This window comes from Helianthus annuus, chromosome 8 (assembly GCF_002127325.2).
Source record: "Helianthus annuus cultivar XRQ/B chromosome 8, HanXRQr2.0-SUNRISE, whole genome shotgun sequence".
In the NCBI taxonomy this organism is placed as follows: domain Eukaryota; kingdom Viridiplantae; phylum Streptophyta; class Magnoliopsida; order Asterales; family Asteraceae; genus Helianthus; species Helianthus annuus.
Genome location: NC_035440.2, coordinates 124,012,913 through 124,026,948, shown reverse-complemented (window position 1 = coordinate 124,026,948; position 14,036 = coordinate 124,012,913).

Genomic DNA, 14,036 nt, shown 5'->3' with positions numbered 1-14,036 from the left:
TCAAAATGTCACTTTTGTGTTAAAGCAGGTAAATTCTTAGGATATATGGTGACAAAGAGAGGCATTGAAGCCAGTCTAGAACAAATCAAAGCTATAGTGAACATCAAATCTCCTGCCAATGCTAAGGATGTCTAGAGGCTAACAGGCAGGATTGCAGCTTTGAACATATTCATATCCAAATCCTCAAAAAAATGCAAGGAATTCTATGATATTCTAAGGAAGAACAAGAAATTCGAGTGGACTGAGAAGCATGAAAGTGCCTTAAGAGCTCTTAAGGATTACCTGTCCTCGGCCACGGCCTTGATGAAACCAGAAAAAGGGGATGTGTTATCCTTGTATCTAGCGGTATCCTCAAAAGCAGTAAGTGCCGTCCTTGTTAAGGATCACGAAGGTACACAACATCCTGTCTATTATGTAAGTAAGAGTTTACTTGATGCTGAATCCAGGTATTCACACCTAGAAAAACTTATCCTTGCATTAATTATGGCATCTACTAAATTAAGACATTATTTTGAAACTCATGCCATTATTGTTAAAACTAATTTTCCAATTAAGAATGTACTCAGGAAACCTGAAATGTCAGGAAGGATGGCTAAGTGGGCAGTGAAGCTCAGTGCATATGATATAAGATATGAGCCCAGGACAACCATTAAATCCCAAGCATTAGCTGACTTTGTGGCAGATTTCAGTAGTGATTTGCAAAAGGAAGCTGAATTAGAAGTCCAGCAGCTAGAAGAGACCAAGGATCCTTGGATACTCTATACTGATGGATCCTCAAATGTCAAAGGCACAGGGATTGGAATACTACTAAAATTGCCACAGGGGGACATAATACCCCACTCTATAGCTTGTGAGTTCCAAACCACTAACAATGAGGCTGAATATGAAGCCTTGATAGCTGGTTTGCAAATTGCTAAGCATATAGGAATCAGGTATCTTGAGGTACACGTAGATTCATTGTTAATCACTAATCACTTTAATGGATCCTATGCTGTTAAAGGTGAAAAGCTAACCAAATATTTGGAGTTAGTCAAAGAATTGGCACTCTCTTTTGTTTTTTTTAGTTTGACACAGGTACCAAGGGAAGAAAATACAGAAGCTGATGCATTGGCTAATCTAGGATCATCTTTGAAGATCCCGGAGGATATAAGTATCCCCATTATCCATATCCTGGCTCCTGCCATCGAGGATCATGTGGCTATGGAAATAGGAGAGGATGCTGCAATTATCCCTAGTGAGGATACTCGATCTCATTCAGGATCATGGATCCTCCCAATTATGAGATACTTACAACATGGAGAGATTCCTACAGGAGAAAACCCTAGGGCTTTCAAAATTAAGGTATCTCAATTCACAATCGTAAATAATATGTTGTATAAACGATCTCTTGCAGGACCATATTTAAGGTGCATTGAGGATCCTGAAATCCAAGAAGTTTTAAAAGACTTCCATGAAGGAGATTGTGGAAACCACACTGGGGGCAGGGCATTATTCTCAAGGATCCTGAGGACAGGATACTTTTGGCCAACTATGAAGAGAGATGCTGTGGAGTATGCTATGAAGTGTGATCCTTGTCAGAGACACAGCAATATCCTTCATCAACTAGCTGAATTTTTGCATCCTATATCCTCCTCTTGGCCATTTATGAGATGGGGTATGGATATAGTTGGTAAGCTCCCTAAGGCACCTGGTGGAAAAGTGTTCATGCTTGCTATGACTGATTACTTCTCCAAGTGGATAGAGGCTGAAGCTTTTGCCCAAGTCAGAGAAAAGGAAGTTATATCCTTCATTAAAAGAAATATTATTACTAGATTTGGTATTCCTTCTGAGATTATATGTGATAATGGTTCCCAATTTATTGGGGGCAGAACTACTAACTTTTGTGACAGCTGGGGGATTAAGATGATAACATCAACACCAGTCCACCCACAAGCTAATGGTCAGGCAGAATCATCCAATAAGATCATCATCAACAATTTGAAGAAGAAGCTTGGATCCAAGAAAGGGAAGTGGGCAGAAGAGTTACCTTATGTGCTTTGGGCTGATAGGACAACCCCCAAGAATGCTACAGGCCAGACTCCATTCTCTTTGGTATTTGGGGCAGAATCAGTGATCCCTACAGAAATGGTGGTCCCAACTGCTAGAACAAGTATTCGTGATCCTGAGGAAAATGATGAGAACTTGGTTCAAGACCTGGATACTATAGAAGAAATAAGGGATCTGGCTAGGATAAGGATGGCCAGTTATCAACAAAGAATGGCTGGTGCTTACAACAAAAATGTCAGGATCAGAAAGTTCCAAATTGGTGATATGGTGTTAAGGAAAGCATTTCAAAATACCACCAATCCTGCTGATGGAAAGTTGGCACCAAAATGGGAAGGACCTTACTTGATTGAAGCTGAGGCAGGAAAGGGGGCATATCGATGGCTAACAATGGAAGGTGATTTGCTACCAAGAGCCTGGAATGCTGTCCATTTGAAGAAATACTTCATGTGAGCAGAACCCGTGATCCTCACATTATAAGTATCCTTGAAGGATCCTTAGAGCACAGATAATCCTTACTTCGGTAACATTCTAATCTCAAACTGTTTCATTTCCTTACTTTCTCACATAAGGATAAGGATCCTGCATCCTTTATCCACCTCTCACGTGATTCTGAGTTTTGAAAGTTCAGGTATCCTTAGCAAAAGAATGGTTATCCACAAAAGCAACCAGTTACTTGGGTTTGACCCCAGTTATTTGGGCTTGACCCCAGTTCCGCCTGTAGCGCATGATGATCCTGGTATAGTTCATGGCTGTTGTTAGGGGAGGATTTTCTAACAATTAGTGATCCTTACTTGTTATCCTAATAGTGATCCTTACTTCTGTGACAGATAGTGATCCTCAGAAGACCTTCAGGATCAGGATCATGGATCACCCTAAGGATCCTCATACTAATGATTGTTTGTTTATGTTTCGTATTGTTTTGCAGGAGTAATAGGCATGACTTGGTCTTGGCAACGTTACTATGGAATATTCCACGGGTATTTCGCACACGTTTGAATGGAAATGGACATTGTGGAGAACGTGGGAGCATGGCACAAAAGTCGGATAGTTTGTTAGCTTAGTTAGCTTTTATTTTTAAAGGGGTGACGAGCTATTTTTAGAACATTTAGCCATTTTCAGCTGCATACACTCTCGTACAACTGCACTCTCGAAGCTTTCAGCAAACACTTAATAGTTTTCACACACTTTTACACAGTTAACTGTTTTGGTCAAAAATCACACAAGGATAATGTAACCAAACTTTATGTAAACGGGGTATGATGCTTGGTTAATTATAAAAGTAAAGGATCACTTCTATGAGAAATATGCAAAGACACAATGATTTATACGAGGAAAAAGCCCTTGATCAATGTATGATCTCCGGCATAAAAAACCTCGGGTGATGGCAACTACCGATCACCAACTTCAATATAAGAAAAATATAGTTACAACTTCGGATGATAATGAGCTGAGTACAAGGATCACTATAGTTTCGAGTGTCTAAGTGTGTGAGAGTTGCTTCGTGTATTGTCGTGTGTTCTTCCAAATGAGGAAGAGTGGTATTTATACAAGTGTAGGTGACCTATTTTAGGTAAAAAGACTAATAATCAGCTCATTACCCCTTTAGAAATAAAAGACAATCTAGCCTAAATTGCCGCCCTTAAATCAAGCTAAGTTTCCATATCCTTTGCAACGTCCATCTTTGATTAAGCTCATGCTATAATTGTGAAGACGCGTCCCTTGATTATGATGCTAAGAGCGTATCCTGCTAGATGTTCCTGCAAAAATAACATTGCATTAAGCGAAGGTGACCGTTAGTATGAGGATCCTATAATGTCCCATGATCCTGATCCTGAAGTCTTGCTGAGGATCACTGTCTGCCAAAGAAACAAGGATCACTGGTTAGGATCACGTATAAGGATCACGTATGATAAAAATCCAGCCCTAACAATTGCCCCCAAAATATAAGGAGTTTATTGTAAATAAATGAGTTGTATTTTGCTTTGATCTTATCTGCAACGAATGACTCGGATAACTAGCCGTTAATACCGAACTAGCCGTTGCGACCCTTACGTCATAGATGTGACAATCCCTGCAAATCATGATTATAAATAGGAGATAGGGTTAGGATCACTCTGCATTTAAATTCGAGATATCTTCCCTTTATAATCGCTACCGAAGATTGACCAGGTATTCTCTTCTTCTCTCTTTCCTTTCTTCCTTCTCTTGCTCTGTTTTTTCTGCTTTTACTCTGTTTCTGTTCCACCACGAGTATGTTGCTTCGAAATTCTCCACATAAGGATTCCAAGAAGAGCAGTCCCCTAAAAAGCCAAGGGATCATCAAGGACTCTCCTACGGAGAGATGTTGCTTTACTGATGCTCATGTAGACAGGATTCGTCATTGCTTTCCGGCGAATGCTGTTTTCAAATCCTTCACACCTACTGCTTTGAGCGATTTTGTTTCAGACGTTTGGGTGGCCTTTCCTGCTACTCTGTTCACCATAGGGTATTCGTATCCTTTTCCAACCTTCACCCAATCTTTCTTTTCCTTAACCGGCATCTCTTATATCCAAGCTATGCCGATGATCTGGAGGGTTCTGTATACCTTCGAGAGGATCATTGAGCAGAAAGGGATTGATCTTGGGATGGCGGAGTTGGCCGAGCTTTATGACCTTACCACATTTGGTTCTCATCGATACCTGCTGAAACGGAAAGCCGGGGAGGATCACCCTGTCTTCAAGGTCACTAAGAACGATACAAACTGGAAGCGTCGCTTTTTCTTTGTTAGGAGGGATACTATCCCGGATGGGAAGGATCTGCCCAAGGAATGGGCTACTCATGGTAGGATAGAGGATCCTGGAAGGATCACTATCAGACTTGCCTTATATGATGAGGATCACTAACGTCTTTTTTGTCTTTTGTCTTTTGTGCAGCTATTTCCGTTGCTCACCTAAAATTGACCCCTGCTGCAAGAGAAAGAGTCTTAGCTTTTAAAAAGCTTGATCCTGAGGTCAGAAGTTTCCAAGTCACCGTCCAAGATTCACAAGAGGTATCCTCTGCATCTGCCACTATGTCAAGTAAGTATCCTTATAGAAAATAAATTATATGTAAGATTGTTTGATTAATAAGGCAACTTATCTTTATTTTGATTGTGTAGGCGCTGGGAAGTCTGCCAAGTCCGTAAAATCTGCCTCCAAATTTGGGATAAGTGATCTTGCCAACGTCAAGTCTTCGAGGAAGAAGGCTCCTGCTGCTAGTCCTTCAGTTTCAGCCCCCAAGGCGCCTATCCGGGGTAAGGGAAAAAAGAGGAAAACTTCTGAAGATCTCCAAGGATTTCCCCTCCTCCGTCAGCAATTCCTTGATTATGTGAATGAGGTAAGGATCACTGCCCCTGTTGGTTATCCGTCTTGAATATCCTGTCTGTGTATCCTGCTTCTTTGAGGATCACCTGATCCTGAGCTTACCTTTTTTCTCTTTTGCAGAAACTTGCCGAGATTGAGACCTACCTTGGCCATGTTGAGGACCAGGAGAGCCAAATTGCCGACCTCCAGCAAATGGGTGTGTTAAAGGATCTCAAGATAGCAGATCTTGAGAAGGAACTCCAGGCTACCAAGGATGAGGCTGCTCAAAGGCTGATTGACATGGATAACGAGAAGCAGGAGATCACCCAAGATGCCAAGGTCTCTGCGGCAATTGCCATGTACAAGATACAACTTCAGATGGCTGAGGAGGCTCAGGATCCTACCTTTGACAAAAGCTCATGGGACGTTGAAGGTTGGAAGGCAAGGCTGGCGGACCTGGAGGACGAGGATGAGGCTGAGAAGGATCAGGGTGGAGAAGCTGGTGGTGACGGAGCAGCGAAGGTGTAGGCTGCATGATTGGGCGATGATGGATATTTTTGACTAGGCCGGAGCCCAATTTTTAGGTTTGGTAATAGTTTTTTGTGGTTGTTGATGGTTTGTGAACAATTTATGGTCTGTAATCTCTGAACAATAGTTTTTAGGGTTAAGGATCCTGGATCCTTTAGACAATAGGTAGGATTACAAAAGGTGGAGGGATCCTCTGTTTGGGGGATGAAGCCTTTGTGATCCTGCCGCTTTTAATTTCCTGCACAATGCTAAGACCGCATAGACAATGGACACCCTTTGCCAACCCATGTGGACGGGCCACGTTTTGCTGGTAGAAATGTGGGTTGGCAATTTTGACAACTTTTTGGAAGGGTTAAAGATCCTTTTGTTAATAATATAACTTTAATTTTTCTGGCTTATCCCGTGTTGCTATCCTTTAATTATCTTCTTGTTTCTCAATTGTTTTTGTAGTATATTTGTTAAAGTGACAAGAGTTAAAAATATGCTTAATAAATTTAGGATATGATCCTAGATCAAATATCCTCATATTGAAGATTCTCAAAGTACTTTAGTTCAAGGATCATAGGTCCGGTTGTCAAAGTGTAAGGGTTGGTTAGGATAACGAGTACAATCAAAAATAGTCAAGGATCATACCTGAGGATCCAAGTTAGGATCCTAACCTTCAATCGAGACAATCGTAGATAAGATTTTGATGGACAATAAAGATTAAGGATCCTTATGTGTTTTAACTTTTACAATCCTGAAAAATGGAACATATCTTGGGACTAAGCCAATGTAAAAAATAAATTAGTAACTGGGGACATGCCCAAAGGAATATACGAGAATGATCCCGGAGGATCACTGGGGACAAGCCCAAAGGATAACTGGGGACAAGCCCAAAGGATAACTGGGGACAAGCCCAAAGGATAACTGGGGACAAGCCCAAAGGATCGTATGTAAACTGGAGTATGGCCCTTACTGGCGACTATCCAAACTTAGTGACATGAAAATGTCAAAACCTTAGCTAACGTGAAAACGTTAGAAACCTTAGGAACGGATGTATGGTACGTCTACCATTATACGTAGGATCCTGGGTATAGTCAGTACGATGAGGTTGTCAGCCCCGGGAGTGGGTACTGGTCCCAAAGACGTGAACTATATCAGGATCATCGTGCGCTGCTGGCGGAAACTGGGGATAATCCCAAGGATAACTGGGGACAAGCCCAAGGATCTGCGTTGCTTTTGAAGATCTTTGACGATATGCTGAAGATACCTGAACTATCATAACTCAAAATGGTTTGTGAGTAGAGGACGAAGGATACATGATCCTTATCCTTAGGTAAAAAGTAAGAAAATGTAATAGTTGTAGGATAAGCACATTACCAGAGTAAGGATCACTGATATCACCGGGATCCTTTAAGGATACTTCAATATATGGGTCACATGCCTGAAGGATCATGGTCACATGAAATATTTCTTTAAGTGAACAGCATTCCAGGCTCTTGGTAACAAGTTTCCTTCCATGGTTAACAACCTGTATGCCCCCTTTCCTGCTTCAGCTTCAATCAAGTAGGGGCCTTCCCATTTTGGTGCTAACTTCCCGTCAGCAGGATTGATAGTATTTTGAAATGCTTTTCTCAACACCATATCTCCGACTTGGAACTTCCTTATTCTTACATTTTTGTTGTAAGCACCGGCCATTCTTTGTTGGTAGCTTGCCATCCTGATCCTAGCCAGATCCCTGATTTCCTCAATAGTATCCAAATCCTGGGCTAGGATTGCAGCATTTTCTTCAGGATCACGAGCACTTGTTCTAGCAGTTGGGATCACCATTTCTGTTGGGATCACTGCTTCTGCCCCAAATACTAAAGAGAAAGGTGTTTGACCAGTGGCATTCTTGGGAGTTGTTCTATCAGCCCATAGCACATAAGGTAAATCCTCTGCCCATTTCCCTTTCTTGGATCCTAGCTTCTTCTTCAGATTGTTGATGATAATTTTGTTGGATGATTCTGCTTGACCATTGGCTTGTGGGTGAATTGGTGTTGATGTTATCATCTTGATTCCCCAACTGTCACAAAAGTTAGTGGTTCTGCTTCCAATGAACTGGGAACCATTATCACATACAATTTCGGAGGGAATGCCAAATCTAGTTATAATGTTTCTTTTAATGAAGGATATGACTTCCTTTTCTCTGACTTGAGCAAAGGCTTCAGCTTCTATCCACTTAGAGAAGTAGTCAGTCATGGCAAGCATAAATACTTTTCCACCAGGTGCTTTGGGAAGCTTGCCAACTATATCCATTCCCCATCTCATGAAGGGCCAAGAGGATGGTATTGGGTGTAAGAATTCAGCTGGCTGATGGAGGATATTGCTGTGTCTTTGGCAAGGATCACACTTCTTGGTATACTCTACAGCATCCCTTTTCATGGTTGGCCAGTAGTATCCTGTTCTAAGGATCCTTGAGAACAATGCTCTGCCCCCAGTGTGGTTTCCACAATCTCCTTCGTGGAAATCTTTCAATACTTCTTCGATTTCAGGATCCTCAATACATCTCAAATATGGTCCTGCAAGAGATCGCTTATATAATACATTATTCAAAATTGTGAATTGAGATACCTTAATCCTGAAAGCTCTAGGATTTTCTTCCATTGGGATCTCCCCGTGTTGCAAGTATCTCATGATTGGTGAGATCCATGATCCTGAATAAGATTGAGCTTCTTCACTGGGGATCACTGCAGTATCCTCTTCTATTTCCATGGCTATCTGATTTTCAATAGCAGGAGCCAGGATATGGATGATAGGGATACTTATATCTTCTGGAATCTTCAAGGATGATCCTAGGTTGGCCAATGCATCAGCCTCTGTGTTCTCCTCCCTTGGTACCTGTGTCAAGCTGAAAGAGACAAAAGAGAGTGCCAATTCTTTGACTATCTCTAAATATTTGGTTAGTTTTTCACCTTTAACAACATAGGATCCATTAAAGTGATTAGTGATCAACAATGAGTCTACATATACTTTAAGATACTTCACCCCCATATCCTTAGCAACTTGTAAGCCAGCAATTAAGGCTTCGTATTCAGCCTCATTGTTAGTTGCTTGGAACTCACAGGCTATGGAGTGGGGTATTATGTCCCCCTGTGGCGATTTTAGTAGTATCCCAAGCCCTGTGCCCTTGACATTTGAGGATCCATCAGTGTGTAGTATCCAAGGATCCTTGGTCTCATCCAGCTGCTGGACCTCCAATTCTGCTTCTTTTTGTAGATCACTACTGAAATTAGCCACAAAGTCAGCTAAGGCTTGTGATTTAATGGCTGTTCTTGGTTCATATCTTATATCATGGGCACTAAGCTTCACTGCCCACTTAGCCATTCTCCCTGACATCTCCGGTTTCCTGAGGACATTCTTAATTGGAAAATTAGTTTTAACAACAATAGTATGGGTTTCAAAATAATGCCTTAACTTAGTGGATGCCATGATTAATGCAAGAATAAGTTTTTCGAGGTGTGAGTACCTGGATTCGGCATCAAGTAAACTTTTACTTACATAGTAGATAGGATATTGTGTACCTTCGTGATCCTTGACAAGGACAGCACTTACAGCGGTTGAGGATACCGCCAGATATAAGGATAACACATCTCCTTTTTCCGGTTTTGCTAATGCTGGTGCTGAGGACATATATTCTTTAAGGGCTTGTAAAGCATTCTCATGCTTCTCAGTCCATTCAAACTTCTTGTTCTTCCTTAGGATATCGTAAAATTCTTTGCATTTTTCTGAGGATTTCGATATGAACCTGTTCAGGGCTGCTATCCTGCCTGTCAGCCTCTGCACATCCTTAGCATTGGTAGGGGACTTGATATTCACTAATGCTTTGATTTGCTCCGGACTTGCTTCAATTCCCCTTTGAGTCACCATATATCCTAGGAATTTTCCTGCCTTAACACCAAAGTGGCATTTTGAAGGATTGAGCTTCATGTTATAATTATCAAGGATATCAAATGCTTCTTCCAAATCCCTTAGATGATCCTCAGCTTTCTTTGACTTGACCACCATATCATCTATGTACACCTCCATATTTTTTCCAATTTGATCTTTGAACATCATATTCACCAGCCTTTGATATGTTGCACCTGCATTTCTTAGTCCAAAGGGCATGGCAATATAACAATATAAACCGGTTGGGGTCATAAAGGCTGTATCCTCTTGGTCAGATGGTTCCATCTGAATTTGTTGGAATCCAGATGATGCATCCATAAAGGTTAACAGTTCATGCCCCGCCGTTGCATCCACCATGGAGTCAATGTAAGGTAATGGGAAAGGATCCTTGGGACATGCCTTGTTCAAATCAGTGAAATCGACACATACCCTCCACTTTCCATTTTTCTTTTGGACAACAACCACATTGGCTAACCATTTTGGATATTTTACCTCTTTGATCATACCTGCTCGAAGTAGTCTCTCTACTTCTTCTTGGATAATGGCATTCCTTTCGGGTGCAAACTTCCTCCTTTTTTGATGGATTGGTTTGATAGACCTGTCAATGCCAAGTTTGTGAGTAATAATATCCTTAGATATACCTGTCATATCTTCATGTTTCCAAGCAAAGGTAGATTTTCTTCTTTTGAGGAAGGATATTAAGTCTTCTTTCATCTGTCCAAGGATCCCTGATCCGATATAGATTTTTGACTCGAGATCACTAGGATCCAAAAGGATTTCGTCCACATCCTGTTCCCTTGCCTCCAAGACGTTCCTCGGAGGATACTGTAATTGCTATTGCTCCCTTGGCTTTGACGTTGGCTTCATGGATGAGGTATAGCAATCCTTAGCCTCCTGCTGATCACTGTCGATCTTGATTATCCCCCATGGGCTAGGGAGCTTCACGCATTGATGGTAGGTGGATGGGACTGCTTTCATATCATGTATCCAAGGCCTGCCAAGGATAACGTTGCAACAAGACAGACAGTCAATAACACAAAATTTCTGATAGTTATGTAATCCTTCCACGTAGATTGGGAGTTTGATGTCCCCCAGGGTTTTCTTCGTTTCTCCACTGAATCCTACAAGCACGGAGGATCTTGGTGTGATGTCTGATTCTGGGATTCCCATTTTCTTCAGAACATCTAGCTGGATAATGTTCACTGAGCTTCCTCCATCGATAAGGATCCTGCGGACAAAATGGTTAGAGATAAAGAGAGTAATAACTAGACTATCATGATGAGGATCCTGAATGTTAATGCGATCATCCTCATCAAACGTTATCGTCTTCCCTTCCGAGACACTTGATGTTCTAATAGGCTTTTCTCCATTATCCATTTTTGATTCTTTTGCATGTCTTTTGGCCGCCGAGAAGGATGTACCACAGATGTCTGATCCTCCGGATATAAAGTTGATCACTTGTGCATTTGCCGGAGGTGCTGGAGCCTTTTCAGGGATCCTTTCAGGATCCTAGGTCCTTTGCTTTTTTCTTCCCAACAATTCTTTTAGATGCCCCTTGCTTAGCAGGTATCCGATTTCTTTTCTTAAGGCTATGCAATCTTCAGTTAGATGCCCGAAATCCTCGTGGTATGCACACCATTTGGATTTGTCTTTGGTTCCGGATGGCTTATCACTCTTCCTGGGCCACCTAGCTTTCTCCCCTAAGTTCTGCATTGCAAGGATTAGTTCATGATTGTCAACAGAAAAGCAATATTCTGAAATTGGAGGATAATCTTCATCATCCTCTTCTTGGTCAACGGCATGCACATTCTGGTTTTCATTTCTATGGTAGGATTTGAATTTGTTGCTTTTGAAGGAGGATCCTTGCTTATCTTGTTTTGAGGGTCCTACTTGTCTCTCCTGGATCCTCTTGTCATCCTCTAGCCGGATGAACCTGAGTGCCCGAGTTCTTACTTCATCTAAGTTCCTGCATGGTGTCATAACAAGATCATCATAGAATAATGAATCCTTAAGCAGTCCCATTTTGAAGGCTTCAACAGCCGTAGCCATATCCAAGTTGGGAATGTCCAAGGATTCTTTACTGAATTTAGTTATATAATCTCTTAATGATTCATTATGACTTTGAGTTACCCTATATAAATCACTGGTTAATCTTTCAAATTTTCTACTACAAGAGAATTGGTTATTGAATAAATTAACTAAATTAGCAAATGAAGTAATAGAGTAAGGGGGAAGACTTAGCAGCCATTTAAGAGCTGATCCAGTAAGAGTGGATCCAAATCCTTTACATAAGCATGCTTCCTTCAATTTTTCTGGGATAGGATTGATCTCCATCCTCTCCCTGTATTGTGCTACGTGTTCCTCTGGATCCGTTGTACCATCATACAGCTTCATAGTAGGGATATGGAACCTTTTGGGTACCTCTGCATCACAAATTGGTGGTGCAAAATGAGATACCTTATGGCTCCCATCTGCAATTTCAGGTATAGGCTTGACTACTCCCGGAACACTCGAGATCATGTCCTTTAGTTTTTGCAACTCCCTGGCCATAGCATGATTGATACCTGTATCCTGCATGAATCCATGGTTAGTGGCAAGATAATTATTTAAAGTGTTACCTCCCATTGGGTTCAAATTAGGAACAGTGGTTGTGAACCCAAGTTGCTGGGATTCAGGAATAACGGATGGACCAGTGGAAGCAATGGTCTGCATTGGAATGAAGTCCCCTTGGTGGCATCTAGACTCCCTGTTTGCAAACTTTTTAGGGATCCTGTCGTCTGGAAGGATCCTGGTATCTGATATGATCCTGGAATGTAGGAGGATCCTTGAACCTGGGATGATCCTGGAACAAAGAAGGATCCTTGAACCTGGGATGATCCTGGAACAAAGGAGGATCCTTGAACCTAGGATGATCCTGGAACAAAGGAGGATCCTTGGAACTGCTGTGTTCCCGGGTAGACTCCTGAATTCATGAATGATCCTATATGCTGAGGATAGGATCCTGCTGGCTGAAAATGTGAGCCTGATGTCTGAGTCATTGCTGCCGACTTGAGATGCAACCCTCCTGACTCTCCTATGATTTGCACGTCCGGAATTCCCGATGGCTGGGAAGTGATCATTGGAGTATCAAAGCTCAAGGATTTGGGCATCAGTGGGGAATGATCCTCCGCCGCTTTCCTTTGTCTTTTGAGGTCTCCAATTTCCCTGAGGATCCTGTCATTAGTCTCATCCTGCCGCTGCATACGATCCTTCATCTGCAAAATTAAAGCAAACACATCACTAGTACTGGGAATAGAAGAATTCATAGCAGAAGAAGATGGAGGTTTAGAGAAAGTAGGAGTTGGTCTCTTCTCAGTATTTTTCTGAGATCCTGCCGGTGGAGGAGGCAGAGTGGTCTGTGATGAGGTGACTGCAGACATCGCCGTGGACGTGTTCTTCAATGATGAAGCCATGTAACTCTTTGAAATGATTTCGAACAAAAGATTTTCTTATGAATGAAGCACCAATTGCCCCACGGTGGGCGCCAAACTGTTTTGGTCAAAAATCACACAAGGATAATGTAACCAAACTTTATGTAAACGGGGTATGATGCTTGGTTAATTATAAAAGTAAAGGATCACTTCTATGAGAAATATGCAAAGACACAATGATTTATACGAGGAAAAAGCCCTTGATCAATGTATGATCTCCGGTATAAAAAACCTCGGGTGATGGCAACTACCGATCACCAACTTCAATATAAGAAAAATATAGTTACAACTTCGGATGATAATGAGCTGAGTACAAGGATCACTATAGTTTCGAGTGTCTAAGTGTGTGAGAGTTGTTTCGTGTATTGTCGTGTGTTCTTCCAAATGAGGAAGAGTGGTATTTATACAAGTGTAGGTGACCTATTTTAGGTAAAAAGACTAATAATCAGCTCATTACCCCTTTAGAAATAAAAGACAATCTAGCCTAAATTGCCGCCCTTAAATCAAGCTAAGTTTCCATATCCTTTGCAACGTCCATCTTTGATTAAGCTCGTGCTATAATTGTGAAGACGCGTCCCTTGATTATGATGCTAAGAGCGTATCCTGCTAGATGTTCCTGCAAAAATAACATTGCATTAAGCGAAGGTGACCGTTAGTATGAGGATCCTATAATGTCCCATGATCCTGATCCTGAAGTCTTGCTGAGGATCACTGTCTTCCAAAGAAACAAGGATCACTGGTTAGGATCACGTATAAGGAT